The following is a 22,224-nucleotide window of genomic DNA, read 5'->3' as shown; positions in this document are numbered from 1 at the left end:
CGCTGATGCCCTGTTCAGAAAGAGCTTCAAGAATGGTGTTTGTCGCTACACTGTCGAACGCCTTCTTGTAGTCCGTGAAGGCAATGCACAAAGGGAACTTATATTCCCTTGAATGCTCTAGTAGTTGGTTTAGAGTCAAGAGGTGGTCTATCATGCTATAATTCCTTTGAAAGCCGGCCTGCTCTCTAGGTTGCTGTTCATCCAGGTTTTGCGACAGTCAATTTGTTATTATTTTAGTGAACAATTTATAGATATGCGAAAGCAGGCAGATCGGGTGATAGTTCTTTAGATTTTCTCGATCGCCTTTCTTATGCAGCAAGATGGTATTGGACTCTTTCCAACTGGACGGTATTGTCTGGATTTCTAAGTAGCAGCTGAACCTTTGGGCGAGAGCTTTCCAAAGTTCCTGACCCCCCACCTTAAGCACTTCTGCTGTCAGACCATCCTTACCTGGAGCCTTCCCCTCTTTCATTTGATGGATTGCGTGACGGACTTCACTAATGAGAACTGGGAATATGTGTTCATCGGTTTGTTGAAGTGATGGCATTGGGACGTCAATACAAGATGCAAACAGCTGGGTATAGAAATCCCTGCAGATTGCCTCCATCTCTATTCGATCGGTTACTGATTCTCCATCCCTGTTCTTCAAAGCCGATAATGATGACCTGTACAACGCCAGTTCCCATTTGCATTTTTTGAGACTTTTACGGTCTTTAGCAGCCTTTAGGAGCTTTTTGGTTCAAAATTTCTCAAAGTCTTCCTTCAACTTCATTCATATGAGCTTACAGAGAAGGGAGTGCTCGAGTCTGTTGCTACCATTTCTTTTCATTTTCCTTCTCTTCTCTAATAAAGTCTTTGTATTCTCTGAGATTCTTCCGCTAGATCTTCTTGGTCTTTCACGTTCAGCTGATTTCACACACTATTTCAGTCTCTTACTGAAGTTCTCATAATTGTCATCGCAGTCATCCAGGAGGCTCCAATCTTCCCTAGAAATGTTTTCCTTCAGGATTGCCTCATTGAAAGCTACCTGGTGGTGCCTTCTGTTTGCCATACACAGCGCCTTTTTCTCCACCTTCACAGTGAACATGAGCCTGTCTCTCAGTAGGCGATGATCGCTACCGATACTGAATGATGGCACTACTGAAATATCCTGCACGATGCATCGTCTATCGATCAGAAAGTAATCGATTTCATTTTTTGTCTTTGCATTTGGTGCGATCCAGGTCCATCTTCTGTTGGCCTTCTTTCGGAACCAGGTGTTACCAACGAACTCCCTCCAAACTCTATAGTATTAATTTCTGCAAAAGCTACTTGTAACTCTTCACTCAGTTTAAATCACTTGCTTCTGCATTCAATTCTTTAAGGTATTTTGCCTATAGTGACTTAGCTACCAAATACAATCTGTGCAGCACAGCTGCCTTACCCTGTGCTGTTTTAACCTTGGGATTGTTTAAAAAGACAGTAAAGCATTCGTATCCATGGTCACCCATGGGTCTTTTACTCCAAAAATTTCAATGGAACCCAGCAGACTTCTGTCATGCTTTGTCCAAACAAACTTTTCACTAAGTATCCAAAGTACCCTCCATTAAAACTTCAGAAGAACAAAAGTGCAAGGGTGTGTGTGGAAAGCAACCATTTAACTCTATGAGGTTAGTTTAAACTAAAGGCTGACAGCAGCAAATTAAGCAAACTGGGAAGCAGGAGGAGGAGGAGAAGAAGAAGAAAGGGATATAGTTAGCTCTGAGCAAAGGGAAGGGCTCCCTAGGTTTAAACAGTTGGGGACCACTTACCCCTAGGTTTTTATCCTGGATCTGGGAGAAGAGTGGAGATTATTGCCTGCTTCTACAAACCCTGCATTTGTTCCACCTGTGTCTGTTTCTTTTGTTTACACTCCAAGTGAATTACAGGAGTGCTCTTCTCTGTTGCAGTTAACTGTTTCCAGGCAACTCCATGGGTTAACCCCCTCACTCTCCGCTTTTCATTTTGAAACTTTTTTTTTCACTCCCCTAGGACCAAGTCTCAGTTCCCATCTCTTAATGTGGTCTGTTAACTCTGCTTCTGACTCCAAACCCTGCTTTGCCAAGTTATCTTTAGCCACTCCTAACTCTAATTTACAATCCTCCAGTTGTCTTTGGTGGAGTAGCACTAAACATTGATTTATTTTTTTAAAAATGTTAGTTTTTGTGTCTTTTGCTAATTAGTCTAGAAATTATTTTTTGGCTGACCTAATTATACTTTTACATTTGACTTGCCAGAGTTTATACTCCTTTCTATTTTCCTCAGAGGGATTTGACTTCCAATTTTTAAAGGATGTCTTTTTGCCTCTAACCACCTCTGTTACTCTGTTGTTTAGCTATTTTGGCTTTTCTTTTCTTTTTTTTTGGTCTTGTTATTTTTTTTAATTTGGGTATACATTTAGTTTGAGCCTCTATTATGGTGTTTTTAAATAGTTTCCATGCAGCTTGCAGGCATTTCTCTCTTGTGACTGTTCCCTTTAATTTCCATTTACCTAGCTTCCTCATTTTTGTATAGTTTCCCCTTTTTGAATTTAAATGCTACCATGGTGGGTTCTTTGGTATTTCCCTCCTACAACAATGTTAAATTTATTTACACTGTGGTGCTATTACTGAGCGGTTCAGTTATATTCACCTCTTGGCCCAGTCCCTTTAACTTAGGACTAAATGAAGAATTGCCTCTCCCCTTGTTGGCTCTAGGACTATCTGCTCCAAGAAGCAGTCATTAATGGTGCCTAGAAATTTTATCTCTTCATCCTAGCCTGAGGTGACATATACCCAGTCAATAAGGGGATGGTTGCAATTCCCCATTATTATTGGGTTTTCCAGTTCTAATAAACCTAAATATGTTCTCTGAACACCATTGTCTCATCCATACACTGAGACCTTGCAATTTTGCCTGTCTAACTGGCCCTCTGAGTGGAACTAGAAGATTTCAGAGAATGCTACCATGGAGGTTCTGAACTTTAATATTTTACCTAGCAGTCTATATTTGGCCTTCAGGACCTTTCTCCTAACTCTCCCTATGTCATTGGTAACTACTTGTATCACAACCACTGTGACACACCATACCTCAAAGTAGCACCCTGTAACCCACATATTAATTATTCATATATGGTTGTGATATTTCATACAAAGCATGCCAAGTAAGATATCATATGAAAGGTCATGATCTGCTGAAAATGTCAGAATATGTGTTTGGTTAGTGTGTATGAAGTTATAAGCTTTTGCTGCATGGTTGTTATTGAAATATGTTGTTAAGTCTGGGAGTTGTCAAATGCTAGTTCTCCGGTGACAAGAAAGGAGGTGATCCACACTTAGGTGGGTGTTACGTGACCATTAATCAACAGGGGAGTTGTAAACAAGAGATTTACAATTCTGTAAAAGAGTTGCGCAAGCACCACAAAATTGGGATTGCCTAAGTCTGGGACACAGCAAAGCCCATCAGGACATGTCTGGGCTAGTAATTTCCATTTTCCAGGCACATGAACTGTGGGCATAAAATAAAGGACAGTGGCATCATACAATTACCTTTTTCCTCCCCCACATATTCTGGAAGGAACAAGAATGCTGGAAAGACAAAGATTTGAACTGAGGAGACTGGTCCCAGACTTAAAGGGAAAGTCTGTGTATTAAGGACTGTAACCTATCTGTAACATCCAGTGTGGTGAAAAAAACCTGCTTGAGCCAAATATTGCTCAGTCTAATAATGTCTAGGATTTAGAGTGCATGATTACTTTTTATTTTCTTTGGTAACTATCTCTGACCTTTTATGCCTACCACTTATAATCACTTAAAATCTATCTTTCTGTAGTTAATAAATCTGTTTTATATTTTACCTAAAAAAGTGTGTTATGATTGAAGTGCTTGGGAAATCTCAGTTTAGTTTACAAAGGCTAGTGTGTGTCCTCTCCACTTCGAGGGAGGGGAGGACTGGGTAATGAACTTACACTGGTCAGGCTTCTGACCGGGGCAAAATGGTACAGTTCTGGGGTGCAAGGCAGGGGTTTGGGAGATTTGCTGGTGCCTTTCTTTGTGTGATTCATGAGTGGCTCAGGGATCACTAATGCATTTTAGCTGGTTGTGGAGCACCACATGCTGTTGTATTGAGTGATAACAGTGCCCGGAGGGGGTTGCTGCTTGTCACTAGCAAAGCATTGTGAGAGACAGTCCAGGCTGGAGAGTTAAGGGGGCACAGAGGTACAGGGTAAAGCTACAGTTTGTACCCCAGGGAACCCATCACAACCACTGGCTCCTCTCCAGAACTGCTCATAAGTCTATCTAGATGTCTCAAGAGGTCCACATCCTTTGTACCCAGCAGGCAATTCACCATGCGGTTTTCCCAGTCATCACAAACCCAACTATCTATTTCTAATAATTAAATCCCTCTTTAATATTACCTGTCTTTTCCTAATAACTGGTGTCTCCTATGTCCATTCAGCAATGGATTTTGAAATGAATCCATACTAATAAGGCCATTCGAGCTAAGCTCTTCTGAGAATTACTCACTTCAGTTGGAATGTTGCTTGTTTAAACCCTTGGGCTGGCTAGGTTAAAGTTGGATCTTAAGAGTCCGCCCCCTCCCCCATTATGCAGTATTAGTCCCCAGCTGGGAGACTTAGCAAGACAATTCACTGACCTCTTCATCAACTTAACACTTCATAGCATAAAGAGGATGCAAGCTTGTCAACCTGACACTCATATTGCCATGTCTTTCGAAATTGACCCTCAGAGAGCATTACAATATGGCTGAAAGCTCTTTATTACAGATGTATAAATAGGATACATCAGACTCAGCTATTATAGAAAAGTCAAAGGGTGCTAATCAGAGTCCCTTCACCCAGATTAACATTGTCACCTTTTTTTTTTACTAGTACTACATGCTATTGATTAAAAGTCTTTACCATCTGTTTTGGTTCATATCTACTTTATTAGAATTTTTTTTCCTGAACTCCATTCAAGCCCTCCTTAAATTAAAGTAGCATTTCTATCTATTGTGCCAGGTAGTTGGGGTTTTCATTAAGTTAAAAATGTGTGTCATGCCAGTGACCAAGCCTTAAGAAATTTGATCACCTCATTAAACTCAAAAGGAAATTCATCCATAGTTAATTGTTATGGCAGCACAAAAACTGTAATTAAAAACAGAATACATCTAAAAAATTAAAAGAAAAAATGAATTATAAGTGGATATTTAAAATATATTTGACAGCATTTTAAGGATGATCAGAAAGGCTGGCTGTCTCCTCCTACTCACATACTCCATGTGGCTATGTAAATGATCAAAGATAAACTAAAAAGAACAAGAATTTGGCACAATACTTTTAAAAAATTCAGAGCATACATTTGAAGTCTTTTATTAAAATAATATTTTTAAGTCACAGCCTTTATATTAATTGGTCTGTTAAAGCCTATTGTCAGCAATCTACATTTTAAGTTGGCTTTTCTGGGGGCTTTCTGTATCAACATTTCCCTGGGAAAAATCTTTGATAAAACAGAGTAAGTCTTGAAGAGCACCCAATTCAGGATTTAGTGGACTAAAAGGGCTATGTTCTAGAACCAAAGACCACTTACCAACAACCTCTTGCCAACATACCTCTCCCGTTCACAGCAGGGTACTATAAACTTGAGCACCTCAGACGATCACAATGCCTGCAGTGTCACATATGGAGAGAGAATATCTTGCTACCAAACCTTTTATAGCTTTACAGGTCAATACCAGCACTTCAACACTACCCAGCCATCCACAGATAGCCAGTGCTAATCAAGGTTCATAGGTGTAATTAGCTATATGTGAGAAGGCAACCAATAACATTCTGCTCCCGCTGCTGTTTTTCATAAGGGATTATTTTGTTGTTGTTGTTGTAAGCGAAAGCAATGGTTTAGAAGAACAGTGTGATCTCTGGCTGTGGAAAGCAGGGAAGGTCAGCGCAGTCCAAGTCTCATTCTTCTCATGATGGTTTGCTGTTCCCCTTGGGCTGTGTGCACCCAATGCTGCACAAAGAGAACTATGTACAGCAAGTAGGAGCCAGAGCCCCAGTTTATTTGGCTGCAGTGATAGAATGTCTGACAGCTGAAATACTAGAGTTGACTGGTAACATGGCTCGGGGTAACAAGAAAACACAGATTATCCCCAAGCACTTGCAGCTAACTGTTTGTAATGATGAGGAGTTGAACAAGCTACTCGGGGTGGTGAGGGGAAGAGGGGGAGGGGAGGGGTTACTACCACTCAGGGCATCCATGCTGTACTGCTGCCCAGGAAAACAGAGAGCCACAAAGCCAAGGACAAGTGAGACTGTGTGAATGAAAGCATCCTTAAAACCACTGTTTCAGAATGGTTTTAAGATGCAGTCTAATATAGGAACCTACAAGATCAAAGAGGAAAGGATGCAACCTTCATGTGAAAAACAAACTTAGAAAGCACCCATAGGCAACCACTAATCCCTGAACATCCAAAAGCATCTGGAGACCCCAAAAGAGCCCCAGGTTGTGAAGCTGAAATCAATATCAGGCACCCAAACCATCATTTCATCTGGTCATTTCTCCATCCCATGAGCACTCTCTTAATCTTTTCTGTATTGAGAGTTTCAATCTCTGTTAAACACCGTATAAATCATTCCATTACATGCAAAGAACCTGTAGCCATGGAAATGTTTACCCATGAAAGAATACCCATATGCCTGGAAAAATTTAAAATCCTCACTAGGATATCAATGGAAATGTTGGGTGCAAGGATGAAGCATTAAGCCCTAAAAACAGGACCACAGTGTGTGATTTACACACAGGGAAACAATTGGGGTGGAGGTGGGGGAATGGGGATTATCATAGCCCCAGGGATTATGCTTTAAGGATACATACACTGGCCTCCCTAGGCATACATAGGGAGTGTATACCACACTGCCTTGGAATGGTGTGTGCTCCCCTCTCTGGAGCTGGCAATCTCTGTGGGATGGTGCAAAGTGGGGAACTGCATGGCATGTTTCTACCTCCTCCTTTTCCCCTTTGGGGTGGTTTGCACCCCAAGGAGTATTAAGTGGGTGCAACCTTTGCATTCCCTTGAGGTCCAAGGAATCTCATCATAACAAAGGAACACAAGCAGGATGGGAACGTTTCTTACAGTCTCCATACAAGGATTAGGGACAACATAGATTTCTCAACATTTAGGCAGCTCAAATTGGGCACCTCATATTAATGGACTCTTGGAAATTAAGGTTTTATAATCGTACATCTCAGTTTTACTAGCTATAAAATAGGAGCTAATGACACTTACTTTCCTTTGTCAAGTGCTTTGAGATATATAGATAAAAGCACTGTATACATGCTAAATATTATATGCCCTTGAAATCAATGAGGTTTGATCCTTGGTTTTCACTGGGGCAATAAAACAATGCAATGATATCCCTTGCTATTTTGCCTAAATGTCTTCAAAAGCATTCTTCATGCAAGTGTCACTACTAGGTTTCTAAGTGGGAATGAGAACTGCACTGCTGCTGGAACAACGACATGCTCTAGACTTTCAAGTAATCCTAAACACTGTCAAATTTTGCTGTGTTGCTTCTATCACTGTAGGATTTTCACATGCTCACAGTGATAAATTTATGAAACCAGTGATTTGTGATTTATCATCCTCAAAGCTCTTTCTTCATTGCAGACAAAAAAATGATGAAGTCACAGTTGTCTGCTATAATTGTATCGCAGTGAAGTGCCACCTCAGGTTGAGCTCAGGTGTGTTAAAGTTTCTCCTAAAGGCAATGCAGTGTTTCAGCTTTAAAGAGTTAGGGCTTGCCACAAACCCTGAACAAGGGGCAATTCAGAGTGGTGCTGCTCTAGAAATAGACCAGTGTGACCCAGGGAGCCCCCTCAATGCCAAGTGGCAGAGAGCACATCATACCATAACTCACATCTGGCCTGACACACTCATTGCCTGAACACACTGTTCTCATAATCTGTATCTAAAAGGTGTCATGCAAGATATCATATGCAAACTGGTAACACCCTGGTCATTAATATTATTGCATGGTGTGTGTACAGGTGGTGTTTAAAGAATTATAGATGGGAGCTGGAAATATGTTCTTAAAAGATGTTTTGCAATCAGTGGACAAGCCCAGTCTGTCCTAGACAAAGGATTGTTATTTCACCTATTTTACTGTGCCTCCAGTGTAAATAGAGCCCAGAAATACCTCAGAGGACAAGGAAAAGTACATCTTCCTATAAGGTAAACAAAGCCATCATGCTAAACAAGTGGGAGTGAGGAAGAACATTTAACAATCACAATGGGGGATGGAGTCTGCACCTCCAGGAAGCCTTCCTGACTCTTGAAACAGAGACAATAAATTTTGGGGAAATATAAGCAGAAAGAGAGACCCATTTTGGCATATATCATGTAAGGGACAAAGAGAGAGCAGCACCATTTGAGATCATGCAAAGTGGATCCTCTTGGCCTGAAAATCAAGAGTAGCTGGAACTGACTAGGGGAGAATCCTGCTTAGGAAAAGATCATAACTTGCTGAAGTTATTTAGTCACTGGAAAGCGTGGTTATTTTTATTTCCCCTGTAACCATATCTCTGTCTCCTATTCTTACATATTATCCCATAAATACCTATTCTTTGTTAGTAAAGGTATTCTTGTTTTATTTCCAAACCATGTCAGTGTTGTGTATTAAACTGAAGGGTGAAGTCTGCAGCTAAACTAACAGGCTGGCGTGTGCTCTGTCTCTTTGTAGGCAACAAACTTAATAACTTCTGGGAGTATCGAGTCAGAGGGACTGGACACTGCTGAGGAGACAGTTTTGGGGCATCTCAGCACTGGAACAGATGTTGGTGTCTCCCTGCAAGGAGTAACCAGGCTGGTGGAAGCCAGGGTGAGCCCATTGTGCTGTGAGCTGGCTACTCGTGTCACGGGTCTGAGCCAAAGTTGTGCAGCACAGGGTTACAAGGCAGGAGGTGACAGAGCACCTTACTGTCTGGGTGAACCCCCATAGCATCACAACCAGGAACAAAAACGGAGACTCAGAGGAATAACAATCTGATTTCCAGTTACTCTCTTGCTCCCAGGTGAGTAATCTTCACCAAACCTGGTGAGCTACAGTAGCCGGTGTGTTGGGGTGAGTGGTAGACATAAAGCTCTGCCCACTTCCTTCCCTGCCCACCCACCTGCATGGGATGGGATGCAATGGCTATGTAGATGCTGTCTCCCCCCTGCACTGCTACTGTCAATCAGTGGTGCAAGTGGAATCCATTTTTTACCAGTACGGGGGGGCCACGAGGGGCACGTGACTCCTCCCCACCCTGCCCCCAGACTGGGGCCCCCACTCTCTCCCCATCCCCTTCTCTTGATCCACCCCACCTTACCTCACCCCCGCAGCTCCTCCGGCATGGATCTACCCCCCAGCCCTTCCACGCAGGGTCTCCTCCGTCTTTACAGCAGCCAGTCCCGCTGGAGCACAGGGCTTGGGGGTGGGGCTGGGAGCGGTACAGCAGTTGTGTTGGAGGAGCTGCCGGCTTGGGGCTGCCCAGTGGCCCCACGTTCTGCTCCTTTCCCTGCTGCAGTTTCCGGGAGAGCCCTGCAATTCAGGGCTCTCGTGGGAACTGCAGCAGGGAAAGTAGCAGAACACTGACAGCTCCTCCAGTGGCTGTATTGCCTCCAGCCCCACGCTCCCAGCCCTGTCCTCTGGCAGGGCTGCTGCTGGGAGTCGGAGGCGATACAGCTCCGTGGAAGGGCAGGAGGTGGGGTTGGGGGTTCTGCTCCTTTCCCCACTGTGGTTCCCGGCAGAGCCCTGAACCACAGTGCTCTCCTGGGAACTGCAGTGGAAAAGGAGCAGAACATGGGGCCACCAGGTGGCCCCATGCCCGCAGCTCCTCCAGCATGGCTGTACCACCCCCAGCCCTGTCCTCTGGTGGGGTTGGCTGCTGTACAGATGGAGGAGACCCTGCGTGGAAGGTCTGATGGTGGTACAGCTGTGCCAGAGGAACTGTCGGTGTGGGGCTGCTCAGCGGCCCCACATTCTGCTGCTCCTGTTCCCGGTACACCATACCATCTAGAAATATCTTGCTGGAACAGCACCAGACTGTACCACCCTACTTGCACCACTGCTGGCAATGTGGGTAGGAAGTACAGGGGAAAAAGAGAGAATCTCACTTCCCTGCATGGGTGTGCCATCAGGGTCACAATATAGCTAGTGAGAAATTCTAACCTCTGCTCTGACTCAGGATGCATCATGGATCTGCCTACTGGGTCCTGCAATGATGCCTTGCCCAATTTGGGAGACATAAATGTAAAGGAAAATATCGGCTTTCACTGAAAAAAAAAGGTTCCTGGCCCTGGCTGATTGCGCAGATAGCCTTGAAAACAGAAACCAATGTTATCCACTCACTAGGCTTGAGAGGAACACACAGCTTGGCTTGACTTCTGCAGGACAGCGGTCCAGGTTAAGTGTACCTAAAGAGCCCCTCCCACAAGCTTTTTGTTGTGAAGTGAGTCAGGTAACTATGGGGGGCACTCCAAAGAATTTTCCCACTGACTTGCTCCAAAGACCTCAGACTGGCAATGAAGTGTAATCAGGGGATAGGAATCAGTTATTTTGGTGAAGGGGCTGGCAAAATAATGTTTTGCAGGCCCACACACAAATTCTAAGGCTGTTGCCACACTGATAGTTTAAGTGTTTGCAATGGCCTAAAGCTTAATTTATCAATTTCTTATTAAAAGCAAGAATGTATCCCCTACACTTAGTTACATGGTAAAATCAGTTAGCCAGACAGGAATGTCATGCTCAAACATACTAATTATACAGCTGCTGCTTTTTAAATACTGGACAGAAGATCTGACAAAATGTTTGGCAGGCAACATGCATTTCCTTTTGGCATCATTCTCCCTGTAACAGCTGTAACCTCACACACAGCCAGAGGGGGAGCCTGATGCAAAAGGGAAACAATACTGCTTCTTTAAGGGGATGTAGTGAGAGGATGCGGGGAGAGGAATGGCTACTCCTCCCAACAGTGCCTGTGCACAGTGTGTTCATGCTCCCTTAGAGAGGAGGCAGAGGAGAGCTGATCAAGAGCCCAGTCAGGGCTTACTTTGTGAATTTCCAGTCGTGACCCTTCTGCTGTCTCAGTCCTCTGGTACTCAGACTACTCCAGCTTCCCAGTCTCCCCACTACTCCTGCTCCATGCTGACTCCCTGGACCACCTCCTTCCCCTACCGTTTCTGCCACTGCCTCCCATTGCTGGTCTCAGTTCTCTCAAGGACATTCACCTATCGGTCTTCTGAGCAGGGCCTAGTGGCTTTTAGCCCCTCACCATTGCCTTCTGGTTTACCAGCTGGCCTGCCTTCATCTTCTTTAGAGGTGATGCTCCCCCTGCCCTTCCACCAATAGATAGAGGACACCATTATCTTTGGAGAGGGCTCCTGTTCCTTCCCCACCTATATATTCTACACTGAGGGAGGTAGGGGGTGTCTCTCCTGTGCAGGAAATACCACCAAACATGGGCAGGCTCTACTGCAGGGCCCTGCTTAATCAAGTCAGGTCCCAACTCAAGCAAATCCAAAGCGCCAAGCAGATATTTGCAACAAACAGATCTTGAGGAATCCATATGCAGAATTTGTTTGCATAAATTGTTTACTGAATGAACGAGAAAAGCAAACAAATAGGTAACACTTGTGTATTTGCAAAGAGAAAAAAAGGGCTACATTTGAGAGATGTTGTTTGTTGTAAATAGCTCAAGCAGCTGTACCAGAATGCATGCTTTTCTACATTTCAAGCACAGAGATAATAATGAAGCTAGTAGTGATGAAGAACCATAGTGAGCACAGGTGGATGCAGTACTCTCCCAACTGAAATAAGCACATGCTAAGTAGTCACTTTCATGGAAGGGTACCAATAGATTAGTTAAAAGCTTAGACTTGGCACATGGGTTGGGCAGGTGCTCTGCTCTGTGCATCACTTCTCCAGTAAAGATCTTGGTGACAGGGATGGTCAGTGTGCCAAAGAGTGGTTTGTTACTTTTCCTGATGTACTTTCAGTTCAGAGTTTTTACCCAGGGGACACAATGCTAGACTTAGGACTTGTGTAGCCTCGGTGGTTCAGAAGCCCTGCCCACACTCACTCATGACTCCAGATTGCCCCTCTTTGCACCCAAGGAGCTGAAACACTCTCCCCACCAACTTTTGGGCACTCAGCCAGCAATACAGAATTGCAATCTTATCTCCACAGGGCTATCCAGAGATGAAGGGAGGTCACAGTTCATAGGTGGGGACAGAGCTGAACAGGGTGCTCCAGATACTTCCATAGCCTTGCCCTGCCCCCTGACTGAAAGCTAGCCCTGAGTGTACATGATTACAACAGTCTCTTTCCTCATGGCATTTCTTCTGTAGTCTTTTGTTGTATTGCTGGCATTGCATAATATCCCAGGATCTGATGGCTTACTGATAAGCTATCCCAGCACTGTATGATTATAACTAAACTTTGTGGATTTTATTTTATTGTTTTTGAACTTTCATTATTTTTCCTGTTTGTTTTTGTTTGCTGCAATTATAATTATTTATTATACTGATTTTGTATTGCATTAGCTATAATTTACCAGGCACAACTTTGAGATCTGATACAGCTCTTAAATGCAAGAAAAAATTTAAAAGAATCAGAATTAGGCTTGGTGGCAGCTGAGCTGTGGAAACCCACTGAGCCTTCATGTCTAGAACCCTGAAACTTGAAATGTTGATGAATAAAGGGCCATTATGAATTTCTGGCTATGAGCATATGGCAGCAGTCTCTGTATGGCCAGGAAAACAATGTTTGCTATATGCACTTATTTTAATGTTAATCAGAAAAGCTTTGCCTGCATGTTTTACACAAAAGCATAAGAGGACATTTTATTGACTCAGGATAGTCCTAAAAGCTTGGTGAAAACTGTGGTGCATTGAAAACTGTGTTAAAATTGTGATCTATCACTTTAAATTCAGGGTTATTCCTGTTTGTGCTTGTAGGCTAGGAGGCTCTGAAGTGAAGCCTGCGCTGCGACAAGCAGAGTCAATCAGCAGACAGACAGTGTATAGTAAGGTGGGGTGAGCTGTGCCTCAGTTTTAAGGAGCAGCCTGCTTTGTCTCCCTGTTTTGGGGTTCTTACATATTATCTTCTAAATTTAAAGGAATAAAACAGTGCTATGTTGCAACCTCCCAGCAAAAGTATTTATGTTTTTATCTACTTCTCTGTGTTTATGCCATGAACATAACAAAAACAAAGCACCAAAATGTGTACCAAAACTAGTCTTGTAGGGTAATTGCTCCGCTGGTTTCCATAAGAGGTGAGAGAGCCTGGTGATAGCATAGTTATTAACTACTACTGAATAGGCTGAATTTGGTGCTGGAAATTGTCCTTTCAGAGGTCTTTTTATTCTTGGACAAATGCTCAACTTCAGGCAAACCAGATCAAGTGATTTGCACTAGAGTAGTCCACAGGAATCAGAGATGGAACTGCACTGCTATCAGAGATATAATCTAATATCTAGCATCTCCTTGTTCCTCTTCCTCCATAAGGGATTTCCTCCTCTACTAGGCCTTGCAAAGCTCCACAACCTCCTTCTGATTTTAATGCAGTTGCTCTAGATATACCCAAGTGTAAACTGTGAGAAGAATTTAACCCATAGTTTATAACAGTAAAATTTGGAAAACTAACATCAGAAATTACACTTGTGGCCTTTTTTATTTTCTGTTTTTCAGAGAACACTGTGTGGTTTATTTTTAGTTTTCCAGGCTGCTGACATGACAGCCATCTCTGTACCGTCATGTTCAGAAATGCTGAATTATTTAGCACATACGTGTTCTACAAGTACTGTAATAAGACTACATTCCTTGAAGAAATCTATGCAAGTCTTCTATAGCAATGATCCAACCTTTACTAGTGTTACTGCTGTGTGTTGGACCATTGCTATGGTATACATTAATCAGGGCCGGCTCTAACTTTTTTGCTGCCCCAAGCAGCAAAAAAAAGCGCCGCCCCCCGCCGAGCACCGCGCCCGCCCCCCCGCCAAGCTGCCGGAGCCCGCCCCCCCGCCGAGCGCCGCCGGAACCCCCCCCCCGAGCGCCGCGCCCTGCGCTGCCCCCCTGCCGAGCGCCGCGCCGCCAGAGCCCGCCCCCCCACCGAGCGCCGCGCCGCCGGAGCCGGCCCCCCCCCACCGAGCGCCGCCAGAAAACCCCCCCCCGAGCGCCGTGCCCCGCGCCGCCCCCCACCGAGCGCCACGCCGCCGGAGCCCGCCCCCCCTGCCGAGCGCCGCCGGAACCCCCCCCCGAGCGCCGAGCCCCGAGCCCCGCGCCGCACCCCCACCAAGTGCCGCGCCGCCGGAGCCCGCCCCCGCCCCCCGCCAAGCGCCGCCGCAACCCCCCCCAGCGCCGCGCCCGCGCCGCCGGAGCCCGCCCCCCCCCCCGCCGAGCGCCGCGCCGCCGCCCCTTACCAGGTGCTGCCCCAAGCATGTGCTTGGTTGCCTGGTGCCTGGAGCCGGCCCTGACATTAATATATAATTGTATAAGGGTTTATATAGCACCTCTCATCCCAAAGGGTTCATGTAACACTTTACAAACTGATATACCAATTATGGAGCTAGATCATATCACCATTAAATGCACCCACTTTTTAACACCATACTACATCACTGAGAATAGTGGCTATTCAGGTATACAGGCTTGTCAGAGATACCAGTTTTAACACCTCTGCTCCTACGAATGGTCAGGACCTTGGTTTTATGTCTCATGGGTAAGAGACAGCAATTCCAGAGCACACTACCTCCTAAAACTATCTTGGGGCATTGGTTCAGTACTGACTCAGTGGGAAGAGTGCCACTTGCTGACTCACCACCACTTCCTCCAGCACCTACTTATCACTTAGAGTTCTTCTGTCCAATTACTGACTCAGCTTAACCTGTCTTCGTTTGTGAGAGCTCATGGGCAAACAGTGCAAGGAGGGAATTTATCAGTTATGTTATAATCACATTAAGAGCCCATAGAGGTAATTACTAGTAATATTAGTGTTCAGATTAGAACTTCATGCCATTTTAGTTAGGTATTGGTGCAACTCCTATGGGATTTCATGACATTTCCTATTAGATTTGTTGACCGAAGATCATATGCTCTGCAATAAAGAGACAATGTGAGTCTTAGATGCAAGTGAGATACTAAGCATTGCCTTTCCTGCTCTGTCAGTTAATACTAGACATAACTTTCATGTAGGATTCTTGCCTGTGAATTATGCAGTTGACAATATTTTTGGATGTTAGAAAAAAAATGGAAAAGGTGTAAATTTTAGCTACAGAAGCACATTAGAACAGACTGTGACAAAGTCAGACCAGACAGCTGCAAGAGGGTCCTCCTATTGGGTTCCGGCACCTGCCCATGGCTAAAGGACTCTCCCCTAGGCTATGGGGAGGATCCACTGAGCCCGGGACTCAAATAATTACAGGGGACAACATAAAAAATAATACTGACAGGTGTGAGGGTCAAAGGGTCAAAAAATAGGAAATCTGAAGGGGATACCGAGCAGAGAAACCCGGACAGCACCCACTGCTCCTCAAAGATGTCAAGGGAGCCAGCGGACACCACCAAAGGAACTCTGCCCAGATAGGTGAGCGGAGAGAGGAATGGAAATAGGCCCCTTAGTCGCAGAGAACCCCCTCAGCCAACATCCTCTCCCTGGAGTTATAGATAGCCACTTTGGCCATATCAAGTGGAAGGTTGACAAGGAGGTCCCGCAACTTTGTGGGGCCATGGATAAGGTGGACATATATAAAAAGGTGGGGGGAGAAGTGCAGCCAAAAATTTAAAAGAAGATCCAGGGGGAGCCGGAATAGGGGCTGCAACCTGGCTCACTCAAGATAGGCATGCACCAGGGTCTCCCTCATGCCGCAAAATGGACAGGCATCGGGGACAGGGGTGAACCATGCCAGGTACACACTCGTGCTCATGGCTCCTTGAAGGAGCCACTAGCTGATATCCCCGGCGGGCTGTGGAACACCAGGGTTCCTCACCCTTAATAGGTCCCACCGCTTAGTGTCAGGGCAGGACACAAGGATGAGAAGATGGAGAGTATGGAGCATGAGCATGTACAGATGTGCCCTTGGCGTGGTTCAGAAGCGAACTGGCTAAAGGTTGCGCAGCTGGCTCGAGGCGGATGGGTGGGTGCACAGGGCGGGGCCCAATGAAAAGGTCCGGAGGGCTTGTGCTGTAGGGTGGGCGGGGATGACCCACTCAAGGTAAGCCCGAGAGGTGGGCGGCAAGGCTGCCCTCATCTCCTGAAGTACGCACCGGGGAGTAGAAAGGGTGGAGTGCCCCCATGCACTGAGTGAGCATCAGGGGGTACACCCAGACTCCCTGGTTGTAGTCCAGGAGGTCTCAGATCCTGGTGACTCCAGCAAGGACCAACCTCTGGCACCTGAGGGGGACTCCGCCACCTGCACACTGAGTTGGGGATTGTGTAGCAGGGGCTCCGCAAGATCTACCCCCTCAGTAGCTGCCATGGACCTGATTGTCAAAACCAGCTTCCAAGTCCGGAGGAGGTCCTTGTAGGAGATGGGCCACTCAGAGAGGTCTCACAGAAGACCTCTCAGATGTAGATAAAAGAGCTGCTGGTTGTATCGGAGCTCTCGGAAGTGGTGCAGGAAGGTGTGCACCAACATGCGCTATGCCAGACTACCTGCACTATAAAGAAGCCTCTGCAGGGCCTGGAGGCAGAAGACATGGACCTGAGTGTGAAGGCAGATCAAGCCCTGTCCTCCCTCCTCCTGCCAGTGCAGTCCTGGCCAAAAGAACTCTAGAACTAGCATCTGGAGATGGTCCAGGAAACCTGGAGCCGGGATCAGGGTGTTGAGCTGGTGCCAGAGCATGGACAGGACTAGCTGATTCAGCACCAGTGCCCTCCCCGCCCAGGGAAAGGCACTGGAGCAGTCCTGTCCACCTATGCAGGTGCTCAGCCATCCTGCCCTCCAAACCTTGCCAGTTCTCTGGCAAAGGAAGATGCGCGGCAGAAAGGAAAATGCCAAGATAGAGCAGCGGAGCCATGCTCCACTGTCTGACCTGAAGCGCAGGTGGGAGGAAGCTTGCCTGCCACCCATCCCCAACCACCAGGCCAAAGCTCTTGACCCAGTTGACCCGGGCGGAGGAGGCTGCCAAGTAGATGGCCTGGCAGGCCTCCACCCACACCAGGTCACCTGGGTCCTGGACCATGAGGAGCAAGTCGTTGGCGTATGCTGAAAGGACCAGCCACAACTCTGGCTCACGGAGCACCAACCCCGTCAACCTCCTACAGAGGAGATGGAGGAAGGGCTCGATGGCTAGAGTGTGTGCAGCTGGCCTGACAGCGGACACTCCTGATGTACCCTTCGCCCGAAGCTGACCGGTTCAGTCAGGGTCAAGTTGAGCTTGACCAAACACTCTGTGGAGGCATACAGCACCTGGAGAAAACCCCCAAACTTGGGCCCAAAGCCAAATGCTCTCACAATAACCAGGAAATACCCTTTGTCCACCCTACCAAATGCCTTCTCCTGGTCCAGGGACAGGAGGGCAAATGACAGACTGTCCCTACACCTGATTCTGACGTTATTGACATGAACTGTGACCATATAGATAATTGTTGCAACCAGGGTCCTATGGTTGCACCAGGTCTTGTACAGAGGAGGTCAAGTGGGGTGTCTATGGAAAGGTTGTAGTTTGCTGGTTATGATTATACTGTCTGCGTGTGTGTATCATTTTTGTATTTGAAGTTATGAATATTGGCTATGTACTTGTATCTCAATGTGTTTGATTCTAAGTAGCCTCAGTGACGCATTTGGTCAGCTTCTTGAGAAAGGATTATTCTCAGTAAGTGCCCAATCAAGAAACACTTAACTGACCATGGACTTTGGGAGATGCCAATCCACATCTGAGCTTTCCTGGGAATGTTCAAACTAACATGTAAACAATGGCGTCGCCCTGCAAAAAGCTGAATCATTCATGGACATGTGACTTGCCCAGGTGGCTACAAACGCCATCTTGTTGCTGTGATTTTGCACAGGAGAACAAAGGGGGTTTCGCTCACAAGAGAAAGAATATAAAAGGTCCTGGAAACCCCTCCATTTTGTCTTCAGCTGGCTCAAGAGATGGCCTCTCCATCCCCAAGAGATGCCTGAAAGAAACTGAAACAAAGGACAGTAACTACGGGGGTGTGAGTGATTGCTGGACCCAGACTAGGAAGGAGTCCAGTCTGTGAAATAAGCTTATTGGAACATCTCTGGGGGTGAGATTTCATCTGTAATCAGCAACAGAGGGTCCTGTGGCACCTTTAAGACTAACAGAAGTATTGGAGCATAAGCTTTTGTGGGTGAATGCCCACTTCATCAGATGCGTCCAATACTTCTGTTAGTCTTAAAGGTGCCACAGGACCCTCTGTTGCTTTTTACAGATTCAGACTAACACAGCTACCCCTCTGATACTTGACATGTGTAATCAGTTTCTTAATGTATTAGGCTTAGACTTGCATGTTTCATTTTATTTTGCTTGGTAACTTACTTTGTTCTGTCTGTTATTACTTGGAACCACTTAAATCCTACTTTTTATACTTAATAAAATCACTGTTGTTTATTATTGAACCTAGAGTAAGTAATTAATACCTGGGGGAGCAAACAGCTGTGCATATCTCTCTATCAGTGTTATAGAGGGTGGACAATTTATGAGTTTACCCTGTATAAGCTTTATACAGTGTAAAATGGATTTATCTGGGGTTTAGGCTCCCAGAGAGACTGAATACTGGGTGCTGGGAAAGTCTCTGTTAACTAAGAAGCCCCTGAGCTGAGTGGATCTCAGTTTCAGTGAACTGCAGGGGGCGTGGCCCAACCTCTTGTCCTGTGCTGTAGTTACTGGAGTATATTACTATGCAAGACAGGAGTGGAGGGAAGCCTTCTCTGGCAGGGGGGTTTGTTCTCAGCATAGGCGCCGACGTCGTGGATGCTCCGGGGCTGGAGCACCCACGGGGAAAAATTAGTGGGTGCTTAGCACCCACCGGCAGCTCCCTGCCCCGCCCCCCCCCCCAGCTCACCTCCACCTCCACTCTGCCTCTGCCTCCTCCCCTGGGTGCACCATGTGCCCGCTTTTCCCCCCTGGCTCCCAGTGCTTGTGCCGCAAAACAGCTGATTCGTGCGGCAAGCACTGAGAGGGAGGGGGAAGAAGGGGAACGTGGCACACTCAGGGAAGAGGCAGGGCCGGGGCAGGGATTTGGGGAAGGGGACAATAGGGGCAAGGAGGGGGCAGAGTTGGGGCAGGGACTTTGGGGAAGGGGTTGGAATGGGGCGGGGCAGGGGCGGGGAAAGGGTGGGGTCAGGGTGGGGCCAGGGGTGGAGGGGCGCGAGCTCCCACTGGCGCCGGGGAAGTTGGCACCTATAGTTCTCAGTGGTATCCAAGCACATCTAGTGACAGTCTTAAGGGGGTTTCTGTGACTGAACCCATCACACCAATCTCTAAGAGGTTCTGGACCAAATACAAATTGTCAGAGATGGTACAGCCTGGGACAGTATAGTCGGTACGGCCCAGGACAGTGTAGACAGTGGTTGGGGTGGACCACGTCTGCCAGCACAGACCCCAGCCACAATGAGATGGCCTTCGCTACGACCTTGTAGTCCGTGCTGAGGAGCGAGATGGAACGTAAATTCCGAAGGTCGCGGAGGTCCCCCTTCTTCGGAAGCAAAGCCCACCTGCACGACATAGGGAGGACCCCGCTCCCCAAGGACTCAGCCCTGACAGCGACAAGGCCCAGGATGATGACATCCCAGAACATGCAGTAGAACTCCACGGTCAGCCCGTACATGACCGGAGATTTATTAATGGGCATGAGACGGGGGGCTTTCGAGAACTCGGCCAGAATGAGAGGTAGCTCCAGCCGGTCCTGGTCATCCACACTGACCATTGGGAGTTCGTCCCAGAGCACTCCGCAGGCATCGGTGTCAGTCGAATCTGGGAAGAAAAGGGCAGCGTAGAAGGAAGTGATTGTCTATGATCTCTTGGAAGACGTCCGCAGCAGCCAGGCACAGCTCAGTTTGTGAGTGGTCCTGCTCTTTGAGGGTGGTGTTGAAGTCTGCACCCAGGACCAGGCACTTGCGAGGATCCAAGGAGTCAAGGAAGGCAGACGCCTGCTGAAAAAAACACACCCACTCCAGGCCCAAGGTTGGGGCATAGACATTGACAACGTTTAACGTCAGCCCCGCCACACGAGCCCGGAGGTGCAGCAGGCGACCTGACACAACCTCGTCAACCCTCAGCACCTTGGACTGCAGATCACGGGAGAACATGGTGGCCACTCCAGCCTTGGCAGCTGGATCTGTGTGGGTCTCCTGTAGGAAAACCACAGAGTACCCCCTGTCCCGAAGGAAAGAGAGCACCTGGCACCTGCGGAGACCCACCTTACAGCCTCGGCTGTTCAGTGTGGTGAAGATGATCGTTGCCATAGAGAGTGCTGGGGAGAATCCTTGCAGGCAGGGTGGTTAACATCCCCCATTGGACCCTGCAGCAATCTGTGACTGACCCTTAAAGCCATCAGGGAATCACAGAAGCAACGAGCCTTTACCTTTCCCCAAAATGGCCCTTAAGGCCTGGAGGACACAGTGGAAATCCCCCCAGTGCTGGAGAGCGAGCTGCACCTTATTTTGGGAAGTCCACAAGTGCCCAGGAAAAAGGCACGCAGCTCGTTTCACAGCACATCAGGGGCCGGGGTCACAGAGCCCCGGGCATCCTCCCACAACAGCCCCAGGGCCTATTGAGATGGGCAGGCAGGGAGAAGACCCTTGATGTAGCGCTCATTCTGCCAATGCTGTACAGCCCATCTCAGACTCTGGCACGGGAGGAGGCGGCGGAGGGAAAACAGCAGCCTCTAAAGGGTCAGTAGAGGGTAACATGAAAACCGCCTCCCAAGGGCTCTCCAGACATGTTCTGTTGCTCAGCAGAGATAATACCTAGCCTCCCCCTAAGAATAATATACCCTGTAACAGGCCCCCTGGTGGGGCACCAGAAAGGGCCCCTCTAATGACTCTCTGCCACGCGTTGGATCTGGACCTGCCAGTGGAAGGACAGTACATGAGGGAGGGAGGGGTCCTTACAGCATAGTGGGAGAGGCCTGATCACTGACAGAGGCTTCCCCAGGGTGGAGAGGAAGGGCGGGATGGAGGTGAAAACCACCCACACTGGGAGCTGCGGGCAGCCGTGCAAATTTAAACAAACTGTCTCGTGGCCCCCCAGCGAATTACCCTGATGGGCCGCAGGTTGCCCATCACTGCCTTAGGCTGACCCTGGGGCCTACCCTGAAAACACAGCCAAAGGAGAACAGAAGGGGTATGGTAGACACTGCCCAGGGTGGGGCTAATTTACCCAAGGCCTGCCATTGCCAGGGGGAAAGTGTTAAGCCTGGCGAGATGAACAAGATGCCTTGCCACAAGACCCTGCAACTGTATAATACCTACCTAGTAAACTCTAATAGAGTTTGAAGATATTGACATTTCTTTTTCCAAAACATTTAGGTTATTCTTTTACTTTAGTATCACACTCCCATCTATGATTCATACTCTGTGGGTCTTTTCATTGCAGCTAATATTGTCCTATATCAGATGGTGCCATGCAATCCAGTGGGAGCTGTTGTGACACCTTTACATGGTGGCATGAGTAAAGGATAAAGTTCTTGGTTAAAGTGGACTAACATCTCCTTTGGAGCCACTACAGCTAAAGCTTCTAGGCTCAGGACTCAATTGGTATTACCTGTACCACTGGGGGACAGACGTTAATCTTCCCCATTGCCAGTAAATATTGGTTTATTCTGAACCATAAAAATGCCTCACTTATCTGAATCTCAGCATTCCCTTGTTTCTCTTCTTCTCTGGATTGGCCTAAAGTAATGGAAAGTCCCCTGAAAATATCACAGCGAAGCCCAGTGCACCCAATACAAAATACTGACAGAGCCTTCTAATGTGGCCCTCCTTCGATTGACCGGCCTTGTAAGTTCCATGGAGTCTCAGGATCCTGTATGACCAGCTTTGCTTAACCGCTCTGCCTCTCTTGTTAGCCTAGTGTTGCCTCACACATCTCAAATGAAAAAAATATAAGGCTTAGATGAGGCCTTATTAGCAGCAGTTCTATTAACTACTGGATTTAGTGCTTTTGAAGTGTTTGACTTGGTCAGCAGACAGATTTCATTGGGCTCTTCATCTCCAAGGCCCACTC

At 47.0% G+C, this 22,224-nt stretch overlaps 1 pseudogene; it reads left to right on the top strand.

Moving 5' to 3' along the window:
- Positions 1 to 6,304, top strand: part of LOC135876309 (histone H2A type 2-C-like) — a 94,475-nt pseudogene extending 88,171 nt beyond the window's left edge.
- Positions 6,305 to 22,224: the final 15,920 nt, after the last annotated feature.

The sequence above is a fragment of the Emys orbicularis genome, chromosome 3 (assembly GCF_028017835.1).
Source record: "Emys orbicularis isolate rEmyOrb1 chromosome 3, rEmyOrb1.hap1, whole genome shotgun sequence".
Classification (NCBI taxonomy): Eukaryota; Metazoa; Chordata; order Testudines; family Emydidae; genus Emys; species Emys orbicularis.
This window is presented reverse-complemented; position numbering and strand designations above follow the sequence as displayed.